The sequence below is a fragment of the Microcebus murinus genome, chromosome 15, assembly GCF_040939455.1.
Source record: "Microcebus murinus isolate Inina chromosome 15, M.murinus_Inina_mat1.0, whole genome shotgun sequence".
In the NCBI taxonomy this organism is placed as follows: Eukaryota; Metazoa; Chordata; class Mammalia; order Primates; family Cheirogaleidae; genus Microcebus; species Microcebus murinus.
Genome location: NC_134118.1, coordinates 36,962,895 through 36,970,225, shown reverse-complemented (window position 1 = coordinate 36,970,225; position 7,331 = coordinate 36,962,895). Strand labels below are relative to the sequence as shown.

The 7,331-nt window shown below is 41.4% G+C and overlaps 1 non-coding gene across 1 annotated transcript; it reads left to right on the top strand.

Moving 5' to 3' along the window:
* Positions 1 to 384: 384 nt before the first annotated feature.
* Positions 385 to 514, top strand: LOC142876813 (small nucleolar RNA SNORA38). The gene has a single exon (XR_012923630.1). It is a non-coding gene; the product is annotated as a small nucleolar RNA SNORA38 (small nucleolar RNA).
* Positions 515 to 7,331: the final 6,817 nt, after the last annotated feature.

Sequence of the window (7,331 nt, the reverse complement as noted above, 5' to 3'; positions counted from 1 at the left end):
TTTATGATATTGCTTTGTGTGCACATGTTTAATTTACAAAAGGCAATGGGCTATACATCGCACTCTCTTTCTTACTTTTTCCATTCAACTCTGTTTTTGGAATCCATCCTTTCTGTTGCATTTCAGTCTAATTATTACTCCTGTCTGCTTTGCATCTTACACTGCTTCATACAGTGCCCAAGTGATGAGCACCTTGGTGGACTCAAGTTCCTTGCTACCATCAAAAATGGCGCTGCAAGGAGCCCCCGCAGGGATGTCCCCTCACAGATCTGTGCAAGCCTGTCTCTGGGCCACACGAGGAGTGGGAGTGCAGACAGCTAGGGCATAACAAACACTCCCTCCAGCAATGCCAGAGGGCTCCCTTTTCCTCAAGCATCCCTTTCACCCTCCTACAAAGGCATGTCTGTGGTTCCTCATCTTTGGACATGTAAGAGTCGGAGGCAAAGAAACGTGGAATTGGAGAAGTCTGGGCCAGCTTGCTCCCCGCAGGCTCAAGATCAACCATCCCACATGCAAAAGAGAAAAAGTAAAAAAGAAAAAAGAAAAAAAAAGCATCCCTTTCAGCATTTGATATGAATAAGATTTCCAATTTTCGTCAACCTAATTATTTTAAAGTGGATGGTGTTGTAATTTAAATTTTCCTTTTTCTGATTACCAGTGAAGTATCTCTTCATACGCTTATTAGCAACTTGGGTTTCTCCTTCTGTAAAGTGCCTATAGGCTTTTGCCCACATTTTTCCTATGTGAGTTTCCTATCTTTTTCTTGCCAATCTGCAGGAGTTCCTTGGGGCATTATTTCTTTATTGATTTTAGACACTGCAAACATCTTTCTCAATGCCATCGGTCAGGTAGGTTAACAGTTTTGAACTGAAATCTTTAATTTTGAGGTAGTCATACCTATCAATTTCCCCCTGTGGTTTCTGTTGTCTGGGTCTTGGTTAAGGAATGTGCTCCAAACTCCAGAGCCACAAAGATATACTCCTACCTGCGCTTCTGTAAGATTTATGTCTTTTCCTTCATAGTTAGGTCCTTAATCCATCTGAAATTCATTTGTGTATATGTTGAGAGGCGGGAATCCAGCTTTATTTGTTTCTATAGTGAGTCAGTTTCCCCATCACTGTCCACTAAATGATCCAGCTTCTTCTCATTGACTGTGAAGCAGCTCTGTCCTGTGCCAGTTTCCCATGGATACAGGACTGGGTGTCTGCGCTTGTGTTATATGTTTTTGGTCAGTTTGCTTATTCCTGCATTGCTACCCCACAGTTGTATTATGGTAGTTTTTAAATATGTCTTAGCCTAGCAATCCCCAACCTTTTTGGCACCAGGGACTGGTTTTATGCAAGACAATTTTTCCATGGATCGGAAGTTGGGGGAAGGATGGTTTAAGGATGATTCAAGCACATTACATTTATTGTGCACTTTATTTCTATTATTATTACATTGTAATATATAATGAAATAATCATACAACCACCACAGTGCAGAATCAATGGGGGCCCTGAGCTTGTTTTCCTGCAACTAGATGGTCCCATCTGGGGACGATGGGAAACAGTGACACCCGAACTGTGTTGCTTATGTCCAGCCTACTCTGTAGTCTCGTTTTGGTTGCTGTCACTGCAGCAAACTCTGCTTCACAAATATAGGATGTTGGAATTGGAAGGAGGCTCTTCAGTGCTTTTGTGGCATCTCAGGATATTCCTCCTTGACTTTAACCCCAGAACATATGGAGATTTGAAATGGTCTCAAACATACTGTTAAGGCCACCGTCAATTGCTATCTCAAGCAATTGATCCTCTTCTAGCACGGACAAAGTCGATTCACCTGGCCTATTCACAAATGACTTATTCCATTCCTTCCCAGTTGGGGGGTCTTTTGTGATGGGAGGTAATGGTCAAAGTCTTTTGAAAGCTGAGTTAGGTGATCATGCACCACCTGGGAGAAAGAAGTTCCTGGCTCATGCTCTTTCAAAGTCTCTGCTGTTTGAAACATGTCAAAAATCCCAATGTTCACTCATCGCCCCCATAGCGCCAGTTTGTCCAGTTTGGCTTTGAATGCAGCCACTTTATCTGCTGACTTGAACACAGTTGTCATTCTCCCCTGAAATGATAGATTGAGTTCATTGAGCAGGTTGAATATGTCACACAAGTAAGCAAGTTCTATGACCCATTCTCTGTCACTGAAATATACGGGCAGTGGTGACTGCTTTTCTAAAAGAAATCTCTGGAGTGGCTCTTGTACCTCAAAAACTCTGGCCAGTATCTACCTGTAGAAAAACAACTCATTTCTGTGTATAAGAGAAAACATGTGTGCTCTGCGTCCATCTCTTCACAGAACTGTGCAAACAGACATGGGTTAAGGGGATGTACTTTAATGTGGTTGATAATTTTAATCACATCCTGCAAAACATTGTTCAGTTCAGGTGACATTTTTTGGCTAGCCAGCATTTCTCTATGGATGACACAGTGTGTAGACTCACAATCAGAAGCAACCTCCTTGACTCAAGTAGAGAAACCAGAAAGCCGCCCAGGCATGGCAGCAGCTGTTCCATCAATGCATGTACCAATACAAAATAGCCAATTCAGTTTTCCTGATATGTAATCATTCAAAGACTTGAACAGTTCTGCAACTGTGGTGTTGATTGGCAACAAAAGTGCACATAACATATCCTCACGCACGTCCCCTGAAAAACACATCACACAAAAACAAGCATTGTTGCCTCGTTGTCAACATTGGTAGACTGGTGAACTTGGATTGCACACTATGGTGACTCATAATCCTCTCTAACAATTGTGCCTTGATAGTCTCTGCTATTTCATCAATCCGTATAGTTATGGTGCTAGCCAAAAAAGGAACATGTGCCATCTTTTGAACTAAAGTCTCTCCTAAAAGTTCATGGCAAATGTCCTTAGCAGCAGGCAGGATCAACTCTTCATCAAGAGTTGAAGCCATTTAGGGCTTCTTAGCTTTAGCAATGCGATTAGCCACTCGCAATGGTGCTCTCATTGCAGACACGTTTGATGAAATGGTGGCCTTCAAGAATTGCTTCTGTTCTTTGTGTTCATGTTTTTTTCTTTTGAAAAACTCTGAAGGCTTGACTTTTAATGCAGGGTGTGGGCTTCATGTGGCAAAGCAGTTTTGAAGGTTTCATGGTTTTGTTGGATAGCCAGCCAGTCGCCACATGTTATACAAAGCAGGCTTGGAGAATGTGAATTACCTGTTGCAGTGAACCCACAATTTAAGTAGGACTCTTGGTATTTTCTTTTAAATACAGCTTTCATTTTGTTGTCAGTCTTAGAGTCTTCTGTTGTCTCATCATTGGGTCTTTCCCCCTTTTCAAAGAAGCTCTCCAGCAATGTTTGTTTTCTACTCATTTTTGCTGGAGTTAGCTTGTGGGCTTACCAAACTGTGACTGAGATAAGTGCTCAGTGCAGGAAAGAGGCACAGATGTAAGTGGTAAATACAATAATGGGCAGTCCATGTACGGACTAAAATAAGTGCCGGATTCTGACTTAAATCCTGCCACCAGTAGCAGCTGTACAATTGAAGTAAGATGCTCACTTGCCACTATAAAGTCTGCCACCAGATGCAGCTTAACTGTCACTTGCCACTCACTGATAGGGTTTTGATGTGAGTCTGCAAGCAATTGGTTTATGATGGTCTCTGTGCAGTCAAACCTCTCTGCTACTGATAATCTGTATTTGCAGCCGCTCCCCAGCGCTAGCATCACCGCCTCAGCGCCACCTCAGGTCATCAGGTATTAGATTCTCTTAAGGAGCACAACCAAATGCCTTGCATGCGCAGTTTACAGCAGGGTTCATGCTCCTATGAGAATCTAACGCCGCAGCTGATCTGACAGGAGGCAGAGCTTGGGTGGTGATGCAAGCGCTGGGGAGCAGCTATAGATACAGATGAAGCTTCACTTGCCCACTGCTCACCTCTTGCTGTGCAGCCCAGTTCCTAACAGGCCACAGACCGGTACCAGCCCACAGCCCAAAGGTGGGGGACTGCAGTCTTAGCTGATATGTTTTCTTAAATGGGAGAGAAGGGTTAGATTTACTATTAGTGGACTGGGAAAGGTACATAACCCCACCATGTACCTCGTCCTTGCCATAGCCCACAAGTCCCATGGGAGGGTACCCTACATGAAAATATCATCTGTAATGTATGTCACAATGGGGGAAAGGGCCAAAGCATCTAAGAGATCACCTGTTTTCTCTCCATAATTTCCTGTAATATCAAAATAAGAAAGAGTGTTAGTATTTTTTACTCTTACTTGAAAGTTAATTCCTTAACAACCAAGACAGCTCTTCTGTTGAAATTAAAAAGCTTCAGGAAGGATTTCATTGGGTCTCTGAGAGTCACTAAGGGGATATGTTGTATCATGGGTGGGGTCAACGGGTTAGTAATTGATTTTACTCCAACAGCTGCAATTAGTTTTACCAAACTGTAGCAGATCAGAAACTCGAACGAAGATCTCCTGAGACTTCCTCTTCAACTTTACAAATAAAGTTGAACTTTACAAATAAAGTTGTGTCCAATACCCTCTGTGCACAGGGCATGGTAGCATGGAGTAGCAAGATGAATAAACAAACATGGTCTCTGCCTACATATTTCTCAGTCAGGGACTTGCCTGGAACCTGGGTTTCAACCCCAACTCATAGAAGAATGGACTTGGTATGAAGTTATGAAGTTATTTAGTCTATTCTGTGTGCCAGAGTTCAGTTCAAATACAATTGCATAGACTGGCTGACAATCAGCTAAAAATTCTACATAGACTCTGCCGAGGTGGATTTACTGGCCAAATATAGACCCAGTCTATCTCGCAGATAAGACAAAAAGGTATGACAAAAATGTCCTTCCAGCATAGGAATTAAATTGAGGCTTCGTTAGAGTTTCTGGATACTCAACAGTTGAGCTGTTTCCAGCCGGAGGAAAAGACAGAATACTTACGCTCAGGGAAGAGAGAGAGAGGAAGAAAGGGAGAGAGAGAGAGAAAGGAAAAGAGGGGAAGGAAGAAAGAGAGAAAGAGAAGGGGGAGGAAAAGGAAAAGGGAAAAATGATGCTCAGTTGGGAATTACTAGGAAAAAAAAGGCAGTATATAACAACAGGGAAAGGCATTCAAATAAAGGCTCCTCCCTGCATCCTCTCTGATTTCACCAGAATCTCATTTTGAGCCTGAATTACTTTTGAATAAATATGTCCAATTCAACAGCACAAATAAGATGTGGCTGACACATAACAAGTGTTCAACAATTATTAGCATTTTTTAAAAAGTAGCCGATTATCTCTTAGAAATAATGAATGGAACCAAGGAATGCATCAAGCTTTCATTTGCACGTGTGAAATAAACTGAACATTATTTATGGTGTTTATTTCTTTTTTGCCTTCCCTATAGCCATATTCCCGAAGGGATTATCTCATTTAAAAAATAATCCAGGTGTTGTTTAACATAGCCAAAAAATAAATAAAAGGAAAGGAAAAAAAAACAATAAAAGGAAAACCACCCAGAAATGTCAACATATTCATTTTGTGAAATTCTACTCAGCCTTCATAATCATTTAAAATTATGAAGTGGATTAAGAGTAACATGGAAAGATATTCAGAATTTATTAAATTTAAAAAGCAGGTTAGATGACAGTGTAATGTATTATTTAAGAATTCAGAGCCTAGAGACAGACTGCTTGGGTTCAATTCCCATTTCTTCCACTCAAATAGCCGGGAGGCTTTGTGGGCAATATTTCTTCCTCTCCATACTTCCATTTCCTCATCTACAAAATGGGAACAGAAAGTAGACCCACGTCATAGCGTTCCTGCCATGATTCAATGAACCAATTAACACATGGCAAAGCAATCTGAACAGTGTCTGTTACACAGAAAGAAATCAATAAATGTGAGTTATGATTAATACTATTATAAACAGTATTCCCTCATATCTTTCTATTTATATAGAAAAATGTCTATAAAGATATACCATAAAATTTTAACAGTGTTTATCTCTAGATGGTGAGGGTATGGATTTTTCTTCCTCTTTCTGCCTATCTGCATTTTTCTAATTTTTCCAACCATGAAAATATATTGATTTTCTAATAAGGAGCAACAGGTTATTTTTAATTTTTTAAAAGAGATCCCGGAGCTGGGTAGGGGCAAGGGAGAATGGCACGCCCATACCATCAAGAGCTCTCTGCAAACAAGCAATGTGACAATGAGGCACACTGTTGGGTCCTACCCCTAAATAAATAGGGGGTGAGGGCCAAGGAGGGGAGTAAAGGAGCATGGGGCAGAGGGGCATTCTTCTCCTCGATTATTTCACGCTCAAGGTTAAGGTTTAATATAGCAGCAAAATGGAGAAAGAAATGAAGTACAATAAGAGGTCATGGGGACAAACATTGACTGGCTCTGGAGTTTTGAAAGGCATTGGATAATTTCATGACCATTAATAACATCTGCAGTCCTGCTGAGCAGGCTAATGGCAGGGGTAATTAGAGCCTGTGCTCTAAGACAGATGACTGCTTGTCAGAGCGGGAGAGCAGGCTCACCCCAGGGGCCACTGCCCGTGGGCAGCCAGAGCCAGGAGGGGGCAGGGCCTTGCCAGGAAGAACCTTACCAAGTCACCTGGGAGGGATAACCCAGACTGGCCTCTGTGGGCAGATTTTTATCTCACAAAGGAAATAGCAGGTGTAGGTGCAGCCCAGGGCTTGGGTCCAGATATTTTCTACAACTGGCCCACACTAATATCCTGCATGGAAGAATTTTCATACTTCACATATCCAGAATTTAGGCTTCAGTTCAAAGAAATTGTGAAATTGATAAGTTGTGTCCTTAACCAGGCATTACTCACCCACAATTATGCACTGGAGGAGTGGTTTTCTGGTCACTCAAATTAGGAATTGGCCGTTTGAAGACTTAATCTTTCTTTGTGAACAGGGAAAGCAATGGGTTTCACGTGAATATTTTGATCTCTCCTCATTTCTAAACCAGATATATTAATTGTTGAGGTTTTTAATCAAGATGATTAATATACCTTTTCTAAAAGTTTTGTTATGAAATGCAAATATTTCTGTTTAAAGGGAAGATTTCCATCTAGATAAGTCTCAGAATGACTGCTTCTATCCACAGGATGGTTCACTACAGAGGATGCCAAAGCGAAACGCTTGCAATGCCACGTAGAGATTTGTCCCGATAATTTCACTTAGGCAAAACTATACCAAATGATTATTTAAGTCATTGAGACCTCTGTACAAGTTTGTTTGCTTGGAGATATTAGGCCTCCCAGTGCAATGCTGCACAATTCTAAAGAGAAGCCTAAACACAAAAGTGTTTATCTCAAATGTC